The sequence below is a fragment of the Rhynchophorus ferrugineus genome, unplaced genomic scaffold, assembly GCF_030347505.1.
Source record: "Rhynchophorus ferrugineus isolate W39M unplaced genomic scaffold, kcgeb_rfMv2 rfM1, whole genome shotgun sequence".
In the NCBI taxonomy this organism is placed as follows: Eukaryota; Metazoa; Arthropoda; class Insecta; order Coleoptera; family Curculionidae; genus Rhynchophorus; species Rhynchophorus ferrugineus.
Window position 1 is genome coordinate 85,392,773 of NW_027472580.1, and position 26,246 is coordinate 85,419,018.

The following is a 26,246-nucleotide window of genomic DNA, read 5'->3' on the forward strand; positions in this document are numbered from 1 at the left end:
GTTTACCAGATGACCTAATTCCCTAATTCATTCTTACTTGGAAGACAGGAATCTTCAAGTAAATATTGTGTGACTTAGTTTCCTCTCGGAAGCAAATCTCCGCAGAAGTTCCACGAGGTTTTCCATTAGCCCCGACCCTGTTCATTTTGTACATGGGCATTTTCCCACTGCTGAAGAAATCGAACACAGCATTTTATGCTGACAATACCACGTTTTTCACCACCGGATACTGTCCCGATGACATTCGTAACATACTCCAAGAAGCCTATACTCAACCAGGCGATCGCGTGATAGAAGTCTGGCAACTAATCTGTAGTTACCAGAAAACTAAACCCATGCAAAACTCGCCTATTTTATTCCATAATCGGAGCGAGTTCCGTGCCCACTGCCTTCAAATCGATAAAGTCCCTATCCCCTGGTTCTCCAATACGACTACAGGTTCAATTAAACACGCTATCTGCAAAGGCAATGGCGTGTATAGCCTCCTATATGCACTATTCTGCAGAAAAAGCACATTCCCCAGAACGCGACCCTGTATGAAATGCTGGCCCGATCAGCTTGCCATTTTGGAGCACAGATGTGGTTCAAGTACGTCTCTGAGAGACAACTCATAGTTTGTAAGTATTCCAATCCAAAACGCGCGTTGCTCTATGCCCCATGGTTAGCGAGGAACGCGAATACCTATATGGAATCAGGCATCCCGTTCGTGGACAGCTTCACGAAGCACATTGCAACATTCCAATGAGCTGATTAAAGCACTACCCACTCATCATTCGCGATAGGTAATAAAATACGACAACCCCTGTCGAATCCTGGGGTCTCTAGACCAATTGATTCTAGCTGGAAATATTGGTTATGTGAAAAAAATTGTTATACTTTAGGATCTCCTTTATAACAACTATGGTTAGCTTCGGTTCAGAACTACGGCCCTCGGCTTTAAGCCTACCGACATACGAGTAATGAACTTAGAAATAATCCCAGAAGACATCCGGTCTTACCCAGCCTGGTTACTGGCATAACTGGGATCATCCTGCTTAGACAAAATTAGACCTTTTGGACACTCACAATTGTAAAACAAATACAAACAAAAATCCCTCCCTCGCTAAGAGCTTCAACATTATATTCTATTGTAAAATCGACACTGCTGTTATTTATTTTATTGGGCTTTCTCGAAAATGTAATTCGCTTTTCTCAGTGATTTAATTTTCACAACAAATGTACCTGAATGAAAACGGTTAAACAAATTATGCCCAGCAGATATTGATAAAGTAACTTCATGATACGTAGCACTCTCACTTTTCTCATAGTCTTACAAAGTGGTCTTCTCTTTTTCTTAATAATATTACAAAATATAAGAAAATATTTAATTACTTCATTACTTAATTACTCAGTTTTGTTCACTGCTTACAACTTTCCGCTCTTTGTATCGTTGAGATCTAGAAAGTTATTTTCCCAACGAAGGATTTTCTTCCAGTCCCAATACAAAACATCAAAATTTCTACATCTAAATTAACAATATTTTATCAACCTTCTAATCTGAAAAAATCTAAAGCCGTGAAATTATTTTTACGGATTTATAAAGATGGCATACCCATCGGTAAGGAATTTTCTTATAGTAATAGTGTTCTGCGTATTTCGCAGAAGAATTTATCCAGGAAGTGCTTCGAATGCAACATAATTTTGTTTCTTACCCTTTATATGATTTTTCAACGACAGGTCAATGTTAAAATGTGATGAATGTAATCTGTGCGTAAAGATGTACTATATTAACATCGTTCAAATGTTCACTGAAGATTCCAATGGTGACATGGATGCGAGTGGCCTAATCTAACTGCCATGTAAATCCACTCGAATTAAATGATAGCAAAAGTGGTGTTGACTATAAGGGCATTGGACGATTGCGGTTTACAAAAACTAGTCGTAGTTGTAGTAGGGAATTTAAATCGTAGCTTAAACAGTAACTTTTTGTAGATGTACTGCCACCTAAAATCTTGTGTGGGTTGGCATTATTCCACATATGGCAATTATGTTTGTTAGAATAGATTTTCATTCAAAAATGCGCCTTATTATTGAGGATGATTTCAAACTAACCAATTCAAACTGCTCAATAGTATAACTAGCCATAGTGATTTTACAACAATGATTGAATAACAAACAACAGATTAAATATTCAATGTCAGTTTATCTCAATTTGAAGACCCTTCTAAATTTTTCTAAATTTTAAATTTAAAATTTAAATAAAAAAGATTCTAAATTTTATGCTCTGTGGAATCTGTTATCAGTCTAAGTGTGAACCAATCAATGATCCAAGTTGTTGGAGGAAAAGACAGCCTGCTAATTACCATCCTAAAAATTATATGAACAATTATTCGGTTTCGATTAATTAATAAGGAGGAAAATGAAAAAAAAAGAAAGATCGTCACATGGTTTTTATATCCCTTGTCAATATTGCTACCAATTCACACCTACTGTCAATGACTTTGATCGATTATTTAACTGTACTATCACCGTATTTGATATCTGACACCACACTAACTATATTTATACTAAAGCAACATTATAAGGGCTAAAGAGGTTATACCTTTATATTTTTCACAATAGAGCTGCAAATAAAAAAATATTGAAAACGAATTTATAGGCCTAATATATTAAAGCATTTAAGCATTTTTTGGGTACCAAAATAGGACAATCCTTTGAACATGTTAACAGATCAATTGAAAAGTCCTAACCCTCCAAAGATGCGGGTATAAATTTGACAGCTGTCGGATCATTAGTTTGTGAATTATAACATTTTGAGTGAAGCAACATTTGTAATTTTAAAAAAATGGATAAAAAGGAATTTCTTGACTTGACTCTGAGACTTCACTTGATGCCGAGTTTCCGGATATTGCCCCAGGATCATCAACCATCAAGGATTAGTATGCTACGTATAGACGTGGTGAAATGAGCACCGAAGACGGTGAACGCAGATATAAATGATTTTGAATGACCGTAAATTGAAATTGAATTAAATAGCAGACACTCGAAAGTAAACGTGTACATCATATCATTCACGAATATTTGGGTATGAGAAAGTTCTGTGCAAAGTGAGTGCCACGCGAGCTCACTTTTGACCAAAAACAACGACGTGTTGATGATTGGAAGCAGTGTTTGAATATAATAAAGCATAATAAACCCGAATTTTTGCGTCGATATGTGCCAATGGATGAAACATGGCTTAATTATTTCACTCCGAATCGACAGTCATCCTAGTGGACTGCACACGATGAACCCGCTCCAAACCTTGGAAAAACGCAACAGTCGGCTGGCAAAGTTATGGCGTCTGTATTTTGGGATGCGCAAGGAATAGTTTTCATTGACTACCTTGAAAAGGAAGCACCATCAACGGCGACTATTACATAGCATTACGTGGACCGTTTTAAGGACGAAATCGCCTAAAAACAGTCGGATTTGAAGAAAAAGAAAGTGCTGTTTTTCCAAGACAATGCACCGTGTCAAAAATCCATGAATTGGGCTTCGAATTGCATCCTCATCCACCGTATTCTCCAGATCTGTCCCCCAACGACTATTTCCTGTTCTCAGATCTCAAAAGAATGCTCGCTGGGAAGAAATTTTCGTCGAATGAAGGGGTGACCGCCGAAACTGAGGCCTATTTTAAAGCAAAGGACAAATCGTACTACAAAAATTGTATCGAAAAGTTGGAGGGTCGCTATAATCAGTGTATCACCCTTGAAGGGAATTATGTTGAATAAAAAAAACTAATTTTGCCAAAAAAATGTGTTTTACTATGGTAGGCCGGACTTTTCAATTGACCTGTTACGTCTTCATTTACCCAAGTATAAGTCACATACTCTTAGTCTCAGAAATATCACACGATACCATCATAGGAGATTCCTATCGAGTACAGTTAATATGTCATAAGATTTAATATCGTCAGAGCAGAAATGCGATAGAATTATTTTAATATGGCAATTATTATATTCATATAGCTACAGCTCTAACATGTCACAAAATTCATGAGAATTTACGTAAGAATAATTAAATAGTAAGCCCTACTCCACCTACTCTCTCTTCCCCCTCTTATGGCTTCTATCGCTTGATTTATGAAGCCGCCTGAAAACTAAGTATGATAACGTATACAGTTTTTTTACAATATAATGTGTAAAAATATGAAAAAGACCCTTTAATATAAACTCCAACTTATCATATATACTAATTTCGCAATATTTTACTATAGTAACTACCAGAGATTCCGAAAAAAATATCGATATCTTTGGCCGATAAACCGATTATGAATTTTCACCAAAAAACCTAGACAGCCGGTTTGGTTAAGGCGACAGTGGTTAAGGCGACAGGACATTCCTTATACCGTTGCGACAATCGCGGGTTCGAATCCTGTTGGGGCATGGATGTACTTTATGTTTGTGTTTGCAATTGTAAATGTCTTTACAGGAAACAGTGGAAAATCCAACAAGGAATAACCATACTAGTCACTCCAGTAATCAGGATGGGTAAAACTTGTCTACAGTAAACACACATTAACAGTAGTAAATGTTACGTTAAACAGTAGGTCCAGTCCAGATAAATCCTCGTTGGTAAAAAAGAGACTTTAAAATATATTTTAAAAAACCTAGACAGTTGCCCAGAAAATTACAGCAATGCAAATGTTAAAAAAGCTTTAAAATTAAATGCCAAAAATATTTTTCGGTACATAAATTTAAAAGTTTATATATCGGTACTTTTTTTAAATGTTTAAGAAATAATCGATATTTATTTAGCTCGATATATCAATATTTGTTTAGTTCTCCGATATATTTTTAAAACGTCCATACATTTTTTTAAATATCGAAGCCGATATATGGATAATTTCGTCCGCGCTCGACTTTCATAGTAACTACTGCCAAAGACGATAAACTTGTCCGCTTACAATCCGTCGTATTCGCGCCGAAACGTCGGACAGAGACGAGAAAACGTCAACGAATACATCGTACAGCGATGGTCCGGCGCGCAAACGCGACGGCGCTAAATATTAATAAACACCGTGTTTCCATCGAAAAAGGCGATTAATACGCAAAACAATACCGGTTTACGTAACTGGACCGCAAGAAACCTAATAGAACCGATAATTTGACCGTATAAATTGAAGAATGTCGTGTCGCAACCGAAGGGGGAAATCGGATAGGCCGACGCGACGTCGTGTTGATCGGAGAGATCGGGTTTATGGACCGGAAAATGTTTAAAATGTAACTAATGAATTCGTTATTGGATATGGCGAAAAAAATCGCCATAATGGAGAAAAATCTGAATCGCAAACCACGGCTGTCGGACCTATATTTCAGGCGTAATAACTGTTTAGTTTTTCAAAATTATATTACCGATTACCAACCGTCTTATTTATCTGGCTTATAAATTAATTTTAAAGGAATTACAATAGATGACGTTACTGTGTATCAATCGCATCGGGTGCATTATAATCCACATCATGTTGAAGCCTCACTCGCAGGTTTCACTTTTTCACAGTACGTTGAAAATATCTGAAATTGTATTACTGGGATTACTATCGACTACAATTGATTGAAAAGACAACGATGATATTCTTTAGCATGACAACGCTCGACCACATGTTGCAGCACCGTGAAAACATACTAGGAAATATTAAAATGCGAAGGGCTGCCCCACTGGCCTTATTCTTCAGAGTTTGCTCCTTCTGATTACTACTTGTTTCGACATGAGTCGTGATCTGTCTGAGCAGCGCTTCACTTCTTATACCAAAAAATTGATCGATTCGTGGATAGCTTCAAAGATACATTGTTATTTTCGGTTTCATCAGTTTTTTCGAGAAAAATGGGAAAAAGTGACAGCTATCGATGGACAACATTTCGAGTAAAATACATTGTAGCGATTTATCACAATAAAGCTTCAAACTAAAAAAAAATCTCGTATTATTATTTAAGTTTCGTTACTTTTTTTGGTAAAAAAAAATCAGAGTTTAAGTAATCAATTTAATGTCATGCTGATAATGTCTAAATAATCCATTGACTAGTATAGTGAATGTAAATGTTAAAGTTGATGTTGATTCTCATTAATCTAAACGGAAATTCAACTTCTACGTAAAATATATTAAAAATTCACAAAAAAAATCGGGATCACCTAAATGTCGGTTAAAATAAATGGCTGATGATTCCAAGTATTTTAGTCTAGAAATCCGCAAGGGGATTTTTAAAATTTACCACCCTTAGTTTTTCTCTACACTAACGATGATTTCCCCTAATCTCAACAGCAATTCAAAATATCTGCTAAAGAAAATATGTTAAATGACTATTAATATTACCAAAAAATGTTTCCTCACAAACATGGCAAGTTGTCATGGCTTTTACACATATTAAGTAGGATTTGGACAGAAGCTTGAATGCTTGGAAGCTTGAAGAGTTTTGTACAAAAATATGATTGGTTTCTAATAATTATTTCCAACATTATAGGCGCCATAATGTCTAAAATTTAATGGCTTTGTTATTAGGATCAAAAAAGTTACACTAGAAATAAATTTAATGCGAAAATAACATAGCAAAATAATACGTTGTTCAATGTACGAAGCGATGTTTCGACAAAAATTCTTTGTAGAAATGAAATTTATCGATATCGATCAATTGACATATAACAGTAAATACATTTTTTGAATTGTCTACATAAGATTCGCAAGGTATAGTACAGGGAAACAAATTCATAACCGATTGTTAAAAATCACTTTTCCAGTCCCCACATTCAATCAGAACAGTCGAAAGATGAGTTGATCTATTTAAATGTGGTAATGAAAATCTTGAGGATAATCTCTACGAAGGACATCTAAATTACACTTATTTTAACAAAAAAAAACATTACAAAATTACAGGTTCTGATTATAAAGGATCAGCGATTAAGAGAAACATTTAAAAGTACACCTTCTCACAGTGCTGATACCATTAGAAGTCATCGAATTCCATACATCCTATTCCCAAGATTTTATTCTCCCTGACTTCTATTTGCTATCAAGCCGGCTTGGTGGCGCAGTGGTAAACCGTTGCGATAGTCGCGGATTCGAATCCTCCTGGAACGTGGTCGTAAAGTATATGTTTGTCACTGTTTAATATTCATGATTGTTCTAGGCAAGAATGTCAAATCCGACAAGGAAATGATCCCAGTCACGCCAGTAACCAGGCTGGATAAGACCGGATGTCTTCTGGGATGATTTCTAAAGTTGGTCACTCGCCAATCGGTAGGCTTAAGCATAGATCCAGTCACTAAAAAATCCAAGAGGTTGACGTGACTAAAAACAAAATAACATTTTAACATTTTATTTATTCTCAAATACCACAAATTATTGCGCGGAAAACCATTTCTGCTGTAATATGGCTAAAATCAAATAATGGAGATTATAATGAATAATAAAATGTATCTGAAACAATGAAATCTTGTTTCCCCCCTCGACTAATAAAATTTATTGAACAACCTGGTATTTGAACAAAAAATATTATCTGATGTAATCGTTTGAGCCTATTTTATAAACCATATAAAAGGACATATTACCAGTTTGGACCAGAATAAAATCTTAACAAAATAATTTAAAATACATATACTGATCTGAAGAGTATTTGTAAAACCCGATAAAAATAAGTACAATATATTTTAAACTAGGTATATAAGATGGTTTAAAACGGAAACATTTTTGTCCATTTAAGGAAAATAAAGATATAATAATTTACTAATAATTTTTCCAAAATATACATTATGTATGATTCATTTAAACTCGTGTTGTTAATAATTAGAATTAATTTTCAACAATTTTAAAATATAATGGCTTACTCATGTTTGAAATGACTCAATTCAAAACATCAAGCCTACTTTTCTTTAAAATATTCATTAGGTTTCCAATAATGTTTTATGAGACTCCCGATTTAAAACTGTAGCACAGTTCTACAGCAATTGTGGCTTATAGTAGAAAAATAACTTTCTTTTTATCTTCAAATTCCTCCTACCAAAATTCAAGCAAAGTTCTTCCATTTTCTAGTTAGAGAAACTCACTTAGAAGTCTACACTTCACTTTTTATGACTCAAATGTACAGGGTACATTTAACAAACAATGTGCTCGAGAAATGCCTTATAACACTCGTCTAGAAACTAAAAAATGAAGAGTCTACAAGTAGCATTCGAAAGTAGTCGAAAATATAAATAGATAACCAATTCAGATGTTTACTGTCAACAACTGTATTCGAAATAATCGACGGAAAAGCAAATATTCAACAAATTCTTGTATTTTGAATCTAACGATTCTGACGAAAAAGGAGATATTTCGAGCAGTTTAAACGGAATATCGGTAATGATTCTAAAAATAGTCATCAAAAACAGGACTATATTTTTCGAATGACAGTTTCAAATCAAAACAAACCCAGTCGGATGTTTGTTATCTATCGTAAACAAATTTAATTAGGGAAACATAACCAGTACTATTAGGGATCTATCGTCACGTATATACTTAAACGTTATTTTTCAACGTAGAAAATCATACGCATAGCAAAGGAGTAGAGAATAATGTATCTAAATGAAATAATCTCTTGGTGAATTGTACTGACCATTGCTGATAATCAGATGGTATAGTTTTAGGATTTACGTGGTGTGCATTATTTTATAAAAAGTCTTTTTATAGCGATTTTACATGTATTTGAAAGCTCTTTAAATCGAACTGATAAAACTTTTCAAAAAAAAAATTGGCCTACTGGAAGATAAAACAGAAGAAATATACGTTATATTGTATTGAACGTCACTGGTTATTCAAAGAAATTATTTTTCAAAAAAAGGCTTAAAATCTGGTGACTCTCGAGATATCTTTAAGAGTGGTTGTTGTAAGCTTTCGTTTAAATTGGAATACCACATACCTTGTACCACGATAAATACAACAAGTAACCATATAGAAAAGACGTGTTTGTATGCCCTGTACATTTTAAAACTTTGCTATGCTATTTACTACTAATATTACTATGGTAGAAATCTATAAGAGTATATTTACATGGTAATAAGAGTATATTTATAATTCACAACAATTTAGAAATGATGAAAGCACAATATGACTCTCAATGGCTCTAAAGGTTATAATGTTCAAGTAATTGCAAGAACCAGTGTCAGTGGATTATCTAAAACGAAGTGCATATATTGAACGAATTATTGAAATGATAATTTTCCATCAAGATCATGTTAACGAAGTCGATTTTACAAGAACAATCAACATCTCAACTGATGATATTAATTAAATAACTAATTATAATACATGCTTCAAAATATAATGCAAGCACTTTAACAAAAAGTGAAAAGTATATTGTAGATAAAAATCAATAAAAAAAGCTTTTTGAAATCAACATAAATTCATTTTACGTCTATTTCAAGAAATTAGAAAACAAAATTTTAGCAAAAAATAACTTCAAGAAAAATACAAAACAAATTTGATACAATTTCACCTTTGCATAAATTCGATGCAAAAAACGCAATATTAACCAGTTCGCATTTTTCTCTTTCATTGTTAGGTAATAGGTACAATTTCTTCACAGAGCTGCGGCTGGTTTGGTTACATGAAACTTAATAGTCGTGTAAAAATACATGTACACCAAGTTTTTTTTTTAAATACATCTTATTCATTTATTCAGCACTTAAGAATCTGTCAGAAAGTTATCGAAGATTTTTTGGTATCAAACATTTTGAACTGAAAGTCCTAATTGTGAAATAAAGTGAAATTGAACTATTTTGGCTTGTAAAAATAATTTATTAACAATCTCTAAAATTCTACAGTGTCTTAATTAAGATATTACCAGAAAAAATACAAATGATCAATCAAAATGGCTTATATGTAATCGGTAAATGTATGTGAATAAATTTCACATAAAAAAAAATGAAAAAAAATCGCAAAAAAGGTTTTGCTACGTAACAGCATAAGTAAAATTGTTAAATGTTGTTTCTAAAATAATTTATTCGACTTTGAACCAGCTATAGAAAATCATCGAATTCTGATCATCGAATGATTGATTGATTTTTAAATGAAAAATGAGATTGTTTGAAAAAATCTGAGGGGTTGCTGGATGGAAAACCAATTGCCAAAGCCGATTTAACATAAAAAAAGAGTCGATCTTGCACCGTATTATTAATTACTATCGATGAAAATATATATTACAATAATAAAAAATGAAAAAGATCTCCACTGCGCACCAACTAAATCGAGACTGACAATCAAAGGGATGTGTTGTGAGCTGCTAATACTAAAAGATATAATTAATGGTAGTGAAAAATGATAAGTTTGGATAATCAGATATCAGACATTTTTGAAAATAACAGTTGGAAGTATATTATTTCATTCGATCAGTTGATTTGAAAGAATGATGAAACAATGAAATGAAAAAGTTATAAAATCTTATGGATTATATTATATTATCATAACTTATATGTTATAACTTGCCATTTGTGATCACTCATTGTGAATAAAAGATTTCGCAACGATTTTTAATTATGTTAAAAATTATTCAGTAAAAATTAATTAAACTATATTAAAATTTGCTCTCATCTCAATTAATTTAGAGTACTTTGAAACGGTAATTTCAATGTGAATGAAAGAGGACTTATTGAATAAATATCAACTTATTTAGTATTAAATATTAGTGGGAAAATTATAAGTTATTATTAACAAATCACGGGGGAGATTAAAAATGAAGATAGTTTAATTCCCATAACACTGACTTTTTTAATTAAAAAATTGTTGCATTTTGATCCCGTGTAACTTGCGCAAATTATTATATAATCTATTTTTATTCGGTTGATCAATGTAATCGATAATGGTAAATATCTTTATGAAAAATACGCAGAGTTTTTAACTCCACTTTTACAACAAAACTGTAACATAACAAAACATGTTACGTAATAATTAACGTTACATTTTCAACAAGAACTACAATACCTAATATCAATAAGAATTACCTTACAAAACTATTGTTGCCACTATTTAGTCATAGTACCGGTGATCTGATTATTGTGGAACTTACCTAAAACAAAAAAAAATAATTATAAAAGGTATAGAAACAATTAAGTACAATCTTAATTTATAAAATTAATTTATTACTATTGTTCTGTTATCGCATCAATAAACAAACAGGGCGAGTATTGGATAAATACGTCGGTATGTGTTTTTCAAGTTAAAATTAAATTAGACTACTTAAGCTAAAGTTAACATTAAACATACACTATACGAGCTCACGTGATTTGGTTCGATTCAATCTTCAATCTGATGACTATATTGCTTCTATATTGATGTGACTTAGCAACCATATTTCATGTTTCAAGGCAAAATCTTTGACAACCTCGTAAATCCATTTGATCTCCATTTTGTTCTTCGTTGGTTACAAGAGAAAAAAGGAAAAAACTAAATATATTCTTGTCAACTTAATATATTTGTGAAATATATGAATATATAAACAAAAAATAATTATTAAGACAATCTGGTTCTTCCGACCGCTAATATTATTTGACCACAAGTGTTACAGTGTTTAAGTGTATCGGTCGGAAATTTTATAGCTTAGTGCAATAGTACACGGCCTAGCTAATCTTTTTTTTTATATCTTAAAGTCTCCTTTTTACCAACCAGCGTTTATCTGGACTGGATCTACTGTTTAACGTGGGCTCCGAACCACAGTTCTCGACATTAAACCTACCAACTGACGAGCGATCAACTTAGAAATCATCTTCTGGGATCGTCAGGTCTTACCCAGCCTGTTTACTGGCGTGACTGGGGTCATTTTCCTTGTCGGATTTTGTGCACTTGTCTAGGACAATCACAACTATTAAACAATTACAAAAATAAATTTTGCGACCATGCCCAGCAAGAGTCGAACCCGCGACTAATGCGACAGTAGGTGGATCGTCCTGTCGCTTGTACCAGTGCGCCAATCAAGCCGGCTCCTAGCTAATCTTGACTCATTATTTCTATGGATGAAATAAAATATTGAATAAAAATATAAAATATAGAATTATTCTGGAAGATGGCAAAAAGTTGTCAGCGATCAATAATACTGAATAAATGTAAAATAGTATTAGCAACAATATATTTATGTTAATATTTGTACCATTAAATTACTAATGTTGCCAAATATATCAATAGATTGTGGTATTTCCCTAGGGTTTTCGACTCTAGTATTACGGTATTCTGATCATTCTTTCGTACTAAAATTCGTACTACTAGACATTTAGTGACAAACTAGTCTCTCCTGGGCAAACTCATCATTTTTTGCGTTTGGGACTGTCGTTCTATCTCTACTTTTCATTTCTAGTTACAATACGTCACAGAAATCTTTTTATGCTGTTTTATGTTGATTCTCCACCTTCTAAGCTGAAAGTTCTTGAAGAGTTTAAGCTAAATTTTCGGCCAATAAGTTTAACAAATAATTGCCTCTGAAATCTTGTGGAGCTAAAAGTCGTTCTTTGTCATTGATACTAAAATAGCCACTATAAATTTTTTTAAAATGTTGATGGGCAGCAGTAGGTGTCAGAACCATCGAATTTAGCAGCCAGGTTAGATTGTTTAACAGCTGTTTACACTGATACTTAACTTTTACCAGTTACATGGAAATACCTACTAGTAGACACAAACAAAGACAAAATACAGTTTTAGAAATTAGGCCCTTATTTATTACTAAATAAAGGCCTGATTTTTTATTACTGTCTGTTGTTTATTACTCTTTAAATACTACTATAATTAATTTCACTGGTAAAATTGCTAACAAAGTAGTACATATAGAGTCCCAATTTGAAACTAAAAATGACTCCGAAATAAACCCGGGTGTTACAATAACAATTTGAAAACTAATTGTGATGTTGGGACTGTGTTAACCAATAATACCAAATGTTCACTTATTACCCTTATTCGGCAATTTTGATTTTACGGAGGCTAAAATAAAAATATGGATGTACCTTACTCTTTCTGGCTGCCGTATGTTGAAACTTGATGTGATAAAATGTGGTATATGATCCTTTAAGAAGTGGTAAATTCTGTGATAGCAAGAACATCGCGCTAGATCTTCAACGAACTTCAAGGCCAATAGTCTATTACAGAAAACTTTTACTTTTACTTTAAGATACTTTTAGAAGCATATTACACACGGTGATTAAAGAAAACATTTTAGTCCTGAGTGCTTTTAAAAGTTTAAGCATAGTCAATCTGCCATCAAAACTGACTATTTCATTGTTCCTGGCCAAAAAGGTTAAGATGAATTAAATTCATCATGGAAAATCACTATAAATTGAAATTGATACAGTTGAGTCAGTAATTGGAGAAAAATTGTTAAGAACTTAATTCAGATTCTTCTTTAGTCTTCCGAGACAATGATAATATTTTTAATAAAGTGTTGATAAAAAAAACCAGAGAGTACTCCTAATTTATAAAGAAATTTAAAAATATTGTATTAGAAGGATATTACCGCGTCATCGCTTATTTAATCCGAATTATATAATCATTTCATCTAAAAAAAATACCGGACAACCATGTGATTGATATTTAATAAACTTTATTTTTAATTAAAACCGAAAATTATTAACGAATGTTGTTATCTAAAAGCTGGGAAAAAATTAGGAAACAGTTTGAGATAGCGTGATGTATCCAAGGACTGTTAAGATCCAAATATACAATTTTAGATTAAGACAAGTGAAACAGAAATGGATTATTAACGTACGTACATTGAGTTTGCTTTTTCAACAGTTCAATAGCATTGGACTTCATTTGCGTTTATTTTAAGAGCCCCATTATTGGGTAATTATTAAGTCTCGTTCGAGTGTTTATTTATACCAACTCTTAATGCACTTAATTTAGTTCAAATGGTTTTTGGTCTAGTACAAATATTATGTCCCAGTTTGTAATTCACACAATGTTAAAATGGATTAAAAAAAGCGAATCTGTTATAATAGACAATAATTATTTAATAATAAATTGGCGCAGTGGTAAAGGTTATTAAAACCTTATTAGATGAAACATTGTTTCAAAATTCGACATATTTGCCAGATACAGAACCTTTTCGCGTCTGGTTCTTCTAAAATTACAAAAAAATTTATGGAAAAAGGACCAAAAAGAGTAATAGTTATCCAACAAGGATATTCAGTAAAAATACTACAGTTATGACATCAATAAATGGCAGGGTTCTAATAAAAATTAATTGATTTTTATAACATTGAAGTTCTTTTCTCATTTCCATTTCTAAAATTTTTCATTTTGAGAACTTGTTGAAGACTATAATACTTTGAGTAGTGACAACAATATCCAGTAATAGTTGTCCAACAAGGATATTCAGTAAAAATATTACAGTTATGATATCAATAAATGGCAGGGTTCTAATAAAAATTAATTGATTTTTATAACAGTGAACTTGTTTTCTCATTTCCACTTCTAAAATTTTTCATTTTGACAACTTATTGAAGATTATAATATTTTGAGTAGTGACAACAATATCTAGTAATAGTTGTTCAATAAGGATATACAGTAAAAAATCTACAGTTACGATATTAATAAATGGCAGGATCTAACTAAAATAAATTCCTTTTTATAACAGTGAACCTGAACTTATTGAAGATTATAGTACTTTGTGTAGTAACAATCTTAGAGAATATATAAATGATGGATATACAATTTAATGTCGAATTACAGGCTTTGGTACCTGAGTTAATCCATCGACTGGTAAATGACCATTATAGAAAACATTTCTTAACCCTAACCAAACCATTCTGCTTATTACCATGACTGATCTTAAAACAATTATTATAATTACAATTATCCTTCGTTAAAATCGTTTTTATTTATAATAATTCACTTCATTACTTCATTCATAATCGTCATTCTCATAAATAGTTCTCATATATAACGAGATATGATTATACGATGATGATGTCAACGATCTCAGCTAGTACAATCTTAATAATAGCTTTTCTCACGCAATTGTGAACAAAGAGTAAAAATACTACCATATTTGTTATAAGAAGCAACAAATCACGTGAAATTTATTAACTTATTTATTTTATAATGGGAGTTAACCTTCCAATTACCTACCAAACTAGTTCTAATCATAAAATAGTAAGCCGTGACAAAGGTTGCGAAATAATTATTATATTAACATTTCTTGTGCTGATAAAAAATTAATATTATTGTTTCTTCATAAATATGTACTTTTGTATTTATATTGAATAGCTTTTAATGAGGTGACATATTTGACAACCTTGTTACGTGATAACTATATATGTTCAGTATTTTTTAACATCATACGTGAATTATTTTCAACTTAATTTTCAGAACTGAGTGAATTTATTAATGCAGTGTAGATGTGTCTTTAATTTGTATGTTTTTCTATATTCATCGTTGAGACTACTGTAGAAAAAAAGGCGTGCGAAGCCAACAGAGAATCTAAGTTCGGTCACCCTGGGACCCTAACGAGGGGATCCAGTTCGGACCCCTTTAGCATTGACTCTCGAATCAATGTTCTATATCACGTGCACAACAAACAGTCCAATTCTCGCTGTACATTGCTACAATCCCATCTGATCGATAATATACATTATTTATAATAAATGATAATAACTGATGGAAAATAAAAAATACATAATATAATTACATAATGAGCGTATAAAAATTTCAAACGTCAATTTAATTTTCGTACCGATACAAAAACAGAATCGTTACAGCACACTTAAATTATCATTTATAATCAAATCAAATGTCGCCCATGTCTGAATTCAAATGAATTTTGAACGTATTTAAACTTCAACGCGCAGACGCACTCGTTATCGTCTGGGAATATCGCGGAGTTGCCAACTCTGAGGATATTTTTCTGTTTTAGAGAAATTGTCCGAGAATTTTAGCAGAAATCGATGAACATTATGAGAAAACCCCGAAAATTAACAAACATATTTTGTTTTCATTTGAAATATATACTGCATTCTATTTATTTATCTAGAACAGTTAAATTAAAATAATATTTGTTACATTATACATTACCTATGGTGTGCAATTATGGGGATGCACAAAGAAATCTAACATTAACAGGATCCAAGCTTACCACAACAAAGTTCGTAGCAGTATTGTTACCGCTCCATGTTACATTAGGAATGAAGTCACCGATAATGATATAAGAGTACTAACGGTTAATAAACAAATTAAATGGTTTCCGAAAAGATATTAAAAGAGAACGAACACAAAAAATTACTGCTGATGGACAACAGTGTTACCCGGAGTTTGAAGATACAAAAACCATTTCAACTAATGATAATATAGCCAAATTATGTGTGAAAAATGTGTCGTGTTTTAAAATTAAATTTAAGACTATAGGAGAGTACATCCATGATAATTCAGTTTAGGTCTGAAATCTTAGATGTGACTTTAAGAGGAAACATTACTAGATAGATGTAGTTAATAACTACTTATGATATGAGTGCCATGCGTACACTTAGTACAATTTTACAAGTACAAGTTCTGTTGGCTGTCCAATAGTTGTATCGCTTCAACGTTGTTGTGATTTAGTAACCTTGTCTCATGCTTTATGAAGAAATATTGAACAACTTCCTTCACCCATTTGATTTTAAGGTCGTCGTGCAGATCCTTGTTGATTAAATGGTGATAAGCATTGGTAATTAACCAAAGACCTTTATTTTAGCGGCGTTGGATTACTAGATTTGACGCCTTAGTACAACTCCATATCTGCACCCCATAAGATCAAATGAGATTTATTATCGATCAATCTCTTTGATCTTAAGTCGCGCTGGGTGTTTTCCGACTAACCAATACAGTCGTTTCATTTTGAGTATAATCTGATTTGCTTTTTGTCTGACGTGATGTTTTTTTTAATAACACATAGTCTTATTTTCAGACAACTAGGGTTTATTTGGACTACATCTACTACTTAATGTAGGCTTCCAACCACGACCTTCGGCCTTAAGTCTATTGACTATTAAATAATCAACTTAGAGGCCATCTTTGCAATCTTCCTTATAAGATTTTACATTGTAGATAATCACGAATGCCAATTAAAAACACGTATGCTCTGAGAGGGATTTAAACTTGTGACTGTTAGATCAATAGCACAAAATTGGCTCAATGCCTGGACCACTGCGCTACTACATCGGCTATTTTCTTATTGAAAATGTATGTGTAACCGATATAAAAAAAACATGTATTTTTCTCCATAAAACAGAATTAGCTCCCAAAAAGAATAATATTATACATGTTATTAAATAAACATTTTTTCCATTAAAATTAAATATAATCAAAAAAAAATGACACTGTGTAGTTGATAATTTGTTATGTTTAGTTATATAAGTTATATTTAACAGACAGTAATCAACAATTACAAATACTATATTTAGTATATTTTCCTAATGCAATATGACTAATACATTTTAAAACATTTTTTTTATATTTAGGACAAGTTTAATCATATTATATTTTATAATACAAATTTATAAAATGCAGCTTTCTGCCATTATAACATTGCTTCGTAGCAGAGAAAATGACCCCATTTCTATATTAACTAATCCAATCCCTTTTTGTTTCGTTCAAGATTCGAACATCTCTGTGCTGTTAACAGTTTATACACAGGTTTTCAGTATTAGTTGTTTAGTTTTCGAGTTGTTTTGAACAAAATTGTATCCAAATAAAAAGGCTATTTTATGGAGATATCACTATAACCTATGTGCAACGTAAACGTGATTTAAGTATACGCGAAGCTATATGGAGTGATTTTAATAGCCCACAAAGTGAATGAAACAGTCTAATCGGTGCAATTCCATGACTGTGTTGTTTCACAAGGATGCTGCAAACATGCTATAGTATTTCGATTAATCCATTTAATTCGCTCAGTATGTGGATCGTAAATAAAGTTTTTATTCGCTCGAGAAGTGACATACAACGAACAATATATATCAAATATTACAACAAAATCATCATTTATTTGGATTGATGTCTGTAATATCGTTCATTTCTGGTATAAGTATGAAAGTATGGATTTCATAAATTTCATAAAAGTAGGGAAGAGGAATAGATGAGATAATAAATTAAAAGCTGGCGTTTTTCTGCATTCAATTCAAAACATTCTTCTGCTTCAAAGAAAGTAGCTCTTAAGAAATACCACAAGCAAGTGTTAGCGATTCATTTTTGGAGTTAAAAGGAATTTTGTCTTGAACTAATTGAAGTTCAGACTACAAGGAAACAAGGATTTAGTATATGATTAGCGCATGCGAATTTCGATATTTTCGATTCGAATTTTGAAATATATATGTATATATTTACCTACTTATTAGTTTAAATTCAGAAAAATATATGAAATAATATGAAATATTACTAGTATAAAATGTATTTAAAAACCGAAACTAATATTAAAATATGAATAAACATCATATTATATTCTAGATGTGCGTCAAAAAAATTACCAGGATAAGGTAATTTTGAAAGATCTCATGGCAGAAAATCTAAACGTTAATAGTATAATTAATAATAATATATAAGTTAATACTAATAATCTAATAATGTTTTGTAGAGTATGTTAAATGGATTATATATATATATATATATATATATATATATATATATATATATATATTAATATTAGAGCTAATGATTATCAAAAATATGTATAAATGATAAGAATGTGTCAAGAATGGGTACTGAGACTGTTGCAGACAGTTGCAGTACAATTCAGGAGTATGTAAAGTACATAGATTCTAGCAGACGAAAAACATACAAGGTACACTTGAACACGCGAAAAAAACAAACGCAAAGAAAATACTTAATAATGTGAATATACATAACTGAATATATCGATTCTGTTACTTCTACACATACGTTACATTTAACAAAAACTTTATTTTGTTACTTTCGTTTTCATAAATGCTTTCAATACCTCAGTTAAAAAAATTATTTTTATTATTTTAAGTTTGAGTAACTTGAGCAATATAATAAGTATCGATATTCCTTCACAGCACTAATTTTTCACGCAAAATTATTTTGACAGCGAGGGGTGGTTTCTGAAAAAAAGTTCGATGCTCTACTTAAACACCCTAGGTTTTAAAAACAATATTTTATTTTCAAAAAATTGACAAGGGCGGAGGGGAAATCTGATCAAACTTTGATACTCTAAATTAGGGATGTCGACCGTCGAGAAAAATATCGATATATCGAGGAAAAAAATATTGATTATTTTCTGCAACAACATGGGCTGAAAAGGCAGAAGACACAGAGATGGCGCTAATTTTATTGCATTCGCCACTTTTTTACTTAGTACTAACCTTCAAAATAAAGTTGTTAAAATTTCATAATATTCTACTCATCAGTTTGTGAGTTACTGTGCTAAGAGTGACACTACTCTTGTTATTTTCAAAGCAATGGATCAAAAACAATCTAGTGTTTTAATTTTACACTGCTTCTTGATGGGAAAAAATACCGTTCAAGCGAAGCAATCGCTTGGAAATGGTTATAAAGACTCTGCTTCATCAAAACAACAATAAAACATTGGTGTTTGCTGACTTCAAACGTAGTCGTAGAGACACCAATGATGCAGAACGCAGTGAACGTCCAAATGAGATGGTATCACCAGAAAACATCAAAAAATCTACAAAATCGTTCTGAGTGATCGAAAAGTAAAGTTGCGTGAGTTAGCTAATATCGTAAAGATATCAAAAGATCGTGTTGGTTTTATATTGCATGAGCATTTGGTTATGAGAAAGCTCTGTTCAAAATGGGCGCCGCGTTTGCTCACTCTTGACCAAAAATAGGAACGTGTTGATGATTCTGAGCGGTGTTTGTCTATGTTTAAACGTAACAAACCAGAATTTTTTGCATCTATATGTGACAATGAATGAAACATGGATCCATCTCTTCACTTGGGAATCAAAACGATCGTCATCTGAGTGGACAGCAACTGGTGAGAGGTCTATTTTAGCCAAATGAGGCATGGAGATTACGTTGAAAGCAAATTTTTAACAAAAAAAGGCGTTTTCATTGTTACTCCCGGGAAAATATCGATATTCTTTAATCATTTTAAAAAATAGCAATAAACCTTTAAAATTAAGTTCCGACTTTAAAGAATTATAAAAAATAATTAAAAAGTTCTTAAGATGTTTAAGAAATAAAGACATTTTTTGAAAAAATATCTATATATAATTTAGTTCGACATGCCTACTTTATATTAAAACTATCGACATGTTTGGAATAATACAGTCATATAGTAAAAATATAGATATATCGGCCAATGTTCCTCCATCCCTGGTATACCGTATTCAGTTATTTGACTGATTTTTTGAAAATTGCATGTTTTACTTTGAATATTATAAATAATATATCAATATTTTATAATATTCTATATCAGATTAAATTTTCACAAACTTCTTGAACAACCCTATATCAGCAAACAAAAACCCATACACCCAATATTAGATTTGTACATTTAATAAATGGAAAATTTCAACACTCTCCAATCTCGCGGCAGGTAGCAAACTAAAACGCCTCAAATAAAATATAATAAAATAACGGCCAATTTTCAAAAATTCCGGTTGGCAACGCTGGAACATCGGCCGCCCGATACTAAAAAAAATAATTATCAATAAGTCGAAATCCCAAACAGCATATTTCTACGCCGCAAAATTCTATTCGGTCGGAAATTGCAGACGACAAATCTCTATTCGCCAGCTAGTCGCCAACGACGTCGGCCAGTTAACTGATACGACGACGGGCGACGTTGCCGACGCGAAAACCGGCAACGCCGCTTAGACCTACCATAGACGAAGTAAATGAACAGTTAAGGAAGATTTAAAATGCACATTGCAGGAAACGGGAAGACTATACGGGGGCCGGTCGGATGGTTGTCGGCGAGTCGATTAGCACAGGGAAGGAGAGTGTTTGGTTTACAATAATAACTTCCAGGTTTACGGTTTCCCAGTTCGATGTTTTATGGAACCACTTTATCGCTTTTTATTTTTTATGTTCGTTTTTATATGTGATTGATGTTTGCCAAATATTTTAATGATAATGGATAGACAAGAACGTACGCAAGTTTTATAGCAAAAAATAAAATTAGAAAAAAATTATTAATAAGCAACTGGTATTTCTAATACATTTAAAGCTTTTGATACATTTAGTTACTGATTAATATATTGGAAAATGTATTTTACATTGCAAATTGATTTATCTCTTATAGCTTCCGAGATATGGGCTATCGAAATTTTACATTTTAGGCCGTTTTTCCACATAGGCCAATGGTCTTATGAATTACGGATTTCGTTCCAAATCACATTCCAAGTAATATTCGGCATGCTAATTACGTTGTCGTTTACATTTTAGGCCGTTTTTCCACATAGGCCAAAATTGAATCGTATTACAAGCTCTTATAGCTTCCGAGATATGGGCGATCGAAATTTTACATTTTAGGCCCTGTTTTTCCATATAGGCCAAAATTGTAAAATGGTCTTATGAATTACGGATTTCGTTCCAATTCACATTCGAAGTAATATTCGGCATGCTAATTACGTTGTCGTTTGCCAAATTGAATTAGCTCTTATAGTTTCCGAGATATACGCTATCAAAATTTTACTTTTTAGGCCCTGTTTTTCCATATCGGCCAAAATTGTAAAATGGTCTTATGAATTACGGATTTCGTTCCAATTCACATTCCAAGTAATATTCGGCATGCTAATTACGTTGTCGTTTGCCATATTGAATTAGCTCTTATAGTTTTCGAGATATACGCTATCAAAATTTTACTTTTTGGGCCCTGTTTTTCCATATCGGCCAAAATTGTAAAATGGTCTTATGAATTACGGATTTCGTTCCAATTCACATTCGAAGTAATATTCGGCATGCTAATTACGTTGTCGTTTGCCAAATTGCATTATCTCTTATAGTTTCCGAGATATACGCTATCGAAATTTTACATTTTAGGCCCTGTTTTTCCATATCGGCCAAAATAGTAAAATAGTCTTATGAATTACTAATTTCGTTCCAAATCACATTCCAAGTAATATTCGGCATGCTAGTTACATTGTCGTTTGCCAAATTGAATTGTCTCTTATATATTCCAAGATATAGGCTATCGAAATCTTACATTTTAGGCTCTGCTTTTCCATATCGGCCAAAATTGTAAAATGGTCTTATGAATTACGGATTTCGTTCCAAATCACATTCCAAGTAATATTCGGCATGCTAATTACGTTGTCGTTTGCCAAATTGAATTGTCTCTTATATATTCCAAGATATAGGCTATCGAAATCTTACATTTTAGGCTCTGTTTTTCCATATAGGCCAAAATTGTAAAATGGTCCTATGAATTACGAATTTCGTTCCAAATCACATCCCAAGTAATATTCGGCATGCTAATTACGTTGTCGTTTGCCAAATTGAATTGTCTCTTATATATTCCAAGATATAGGCTATCGAAATCTTACATTTTAGGCTCTGTTTTTCCATATAGGCCAAAATTGTAAAATGGTCCTATGAGTTACGGATTTCGTTCCAATTAATATTCCGCATGCTAATTACGTTGTCGTTTGCCAAATTGAATTATCTCTTATAGTTTCCGAGATATACGCTATCAAAATTTTACTTTTTAGGCCCTGTTTTTCCATATCGGCCAAAATTGTAAAATGGTCTTATGAATTACGGATTTCGTTCCAATTCAATTCCAAGTAATATTCGGCATGCTAATTACGTTGTCTTTTGCGAAATTGAATTATCTCTTATAGTTTCCGATATATACCCTGTCCAAAAGAGCAGTGAACTCGCGTCATCAGTTTGTAAACTCGTTTTATATCAGACCATGTGTTCCTTCTTATTTTATTCTAGTTAAAAAGGGACACAATGTGATCTGATACGTTCGAATATGTAAACGAATCGGCCTGCAAAAGTCGTCCGGTAGACAAATGCCTGAAAAATTCTTGGAAACATTAATGATAATAAGATGTTTTAAATCGGCTAACGTTGTTCAGCGCTTTGCTTGTTTTGGTAAATTTCAAATCGCCGCTAAAAAGGGTCTAATTAGCCATTCGAGATTAAATTTATGAAATGTATAAAAACAGTTATTTTTGTATTTTCAATGTAAACATAATTAATATAAATATAATTTAAAGTCCCTGTTAAATACGTCAACATTGCGACGTTGTGGAAACATCTTCTTAAGAGACATCTTATTGAGATGACATGAGGTTACTGCCATTTTGAACAGAATAAAGTTCTAGTCTAAAGGTAAAGGTTTAAATATTGTATCTTATTAAATATTATAAACAAGTAAATTGAATGAATGACCTAATTGTCACTTCTAAACCTAATCTCTTTTTTATCAATACTGGCCGAAGCAACCATTGATAATAACCGAAATTAGTATATATATATATATATATATATATATATATATATATATATATATATATATATATATATATATATATATATATATATAGATAACGTCGAATATACATACTATCAAATGTAATTGGTAAAGATGTAAAATTCGTTTTAAACTCAAAATTTATTCTTAGTATTTTTCTTTTCATTTTACCCTGATGAAAGAAAAGAAAAAGAAACATAATACTGCATGATGCTTCGCAACGTATAATCGAAAGAAATTCGATTTGTGTTGGTAGTAGTCCACCCTACCGTTTGTTGCCAAACGTTTTCAAAATTCTTCAAAACGTTAGTGACAATAACCAGACGTTATAAATCGGTAATTTTTCAACAAAACTTCACACTGTCACAAATTTTGATGAGGTTTATGGCTCTTTTATTGGATTGACTAAAGTATCTGTTTACAGTGAAACCCTCAATATTTGTTTACATTTTGGAACCATATTAAACCCAAATTAAGGTTCAGTCCTTTTTAAACACGTCTGAATTTATAGACTACAACAATCGCCATCTTAAATTTGTTTCAATAAAATTTTATGTAGTATGGTATTTCCATAAAAGTGTAAACAAAATACAAACAAAACATATAAACAAAATTAAACTTAACGACGAGAACGAGTAAAAAAGCAACGACGTAGATGACAAACAGTCAAGTCATGATAATGTCAATGCTCCCCAACTACCACAATCTTATTAATTCAGTTGTTATCAAACACCTACGGAAAATGGAATTTATAAGGAACGGATTGATAAAAATATAGAATTTTTTAAAATAACGGATTTGCGGTTAACCGTCTTATTAGTGAAAATAGTTTATTCCTTAGTTTGCTTTATTCAAATTTAGTACCAGCGTATGTGTACAAGAACCCAGCAATTACATATTGCAAGGAGACATTGCTCCACAACATCTCCGGATTTGGCGCATGTACTCCGTCCTACATAGAATAAACCATAGAAAAGAATGAACTTTATGAAACTATATTCTCTTAATTTTCTAATGGCGGTCCATCCTTTTCGAGTCCATCGGTGCGGTCGATCAGATCAAAACAACAAAAAAAAACTAGAATATTCAGATGATCTGTTACATTAATAATTCTATACTAATAATAATTAAATTGTGTTATTCTTGGTAGTCTAACATACATTGGTGTTAAAATATGGAAGAACAAGGGTAAGTGCAGAATGTCAGATTAAATTTTTAAAAGTTATAAAATCCAAATAGCGTCAATGTAATTTATAGTGGGAATTTTAGCTGCTTCTTTATAGTGTCAACATACGCCAAAATTTAATGATAACAAGAACAGAGGTTTGTCCATCAAGAATAGTAGAAAAAACCGTAGTCACTAGTAATCATTAGATATTCGCTTTAAACATAATATATTTTAGTAATGATTTAAATTTTATTTTATAGATAAGATGAAGCTAGAATTTGTTGCGAGTAAAAGTCGAAAAATGTGAAATTCAGAGAATCAGAGAAGAAGAAATTAGACAGCATTTTGTTAAGATATAAGAAGAGTGTAACAATGTACAATGATACTTTGAGATAATTAAATTTGCTAAAAAAAAGTAGATCTGGATCAAATAAACAAAATATAAAACTATCAACGACACCCTAATGATCTAATGACACGGAAAATACAATGCATTATTATATAAGAGTATAGGTAAATAAATTATTGTTTAGTAAATATAATGATGTATTGACTGAGATGTTTAAAGTACAATCATCCATTCGTTATAAGCCAGTAAATGTACAATATGTTAATCAAGAGCTCGAGGTAGTCAATTCATTAATGGGATTTGTGGATCAAGAATAGTAGCGACATTTGGAGATCTTTATGAAAATTTTACTGCTTTCATATATAGCGGTGGCTTTTTCGCTTGGTTTTAACTATATTGGCTGTGTTTGATCTAAACGATTTTGGTCTTTTTTATGGTAATGTTTATTTATATGGTTCTTGGAGTTCTTGTTAACAGTTCAAACTTGTAAATTTATTTAAATATGGTCTTTTTATAAAAATAGAATTATTTTTATTATTTCATTTTATTCAATAACTTTTTAAATAAAATGTGTAATTTCAAAAAGAATGTTCAATGTTTATTTCCCTCCTTATATATAGTTTCAACTTTAAATCAATTATTTATCATATTTGTGTATTTTTATTTATAAGAAGCAATGACAATGTGTAATATGATGGTTTTTAATTATATTTTTGTTATTTCGTTTTATTCGATACTTTTTTAAATAAAATGTGTTATTTCCAAAATTTTACCATTTTTATTTACTTCCTGAACCTATTTACCTGCTTAATATATTCGACATTAAATATAATAATAACGATAAAAAATAAATAAATAAAGCTGTATATACGCATGCGCCAAACTCTGAGATGTCGCGGAGTAATGTATCCTCATATTGTCGCGTAAATATTTATTAAATGTATAAAAACATATATTTTTTTACTAATCTCAACTAATTTATCAATACAGCAACAAAATATTTCGAATGTATGATTAAAACTTTTTCTCAAGATGTTTTTTAACAAAAATATGTTTTCAATATTCTTAATAAAAATTACAAAAGAAAGTCCTCTTTATAATTATAATTGATAATTAATTTTTCCTTATCAACTAAGAATATATTTAAAATTATTTCAGAAAACTAGAAAAGTACCTATCTTCACTATAACTTCCCATGCTTTTTTTCTTTTATATTATAGATGAAACACTCTAATAATTAATTTATAATTCTCCTCAATGACAATTATATATTTTCGAAATTTAAAAAGGATAAAAATAGTTATTTCATTTCAGAGAAATA

General features: G+C 31.4%; 1 protein-coding gene across 4 annotated transcripts in view; it reads right to left on the reverse strand.

Annotated features, from left to right (window-relative positions):
- LOC143191328 (uncharacterized) overlaps positions 1-26,246 on the reverse strand; it is a 144,538-nt gene that overhangs the window by 74,697 nt on the left and 43,595 nt on the right. The window lies entirely within an intron of this gene.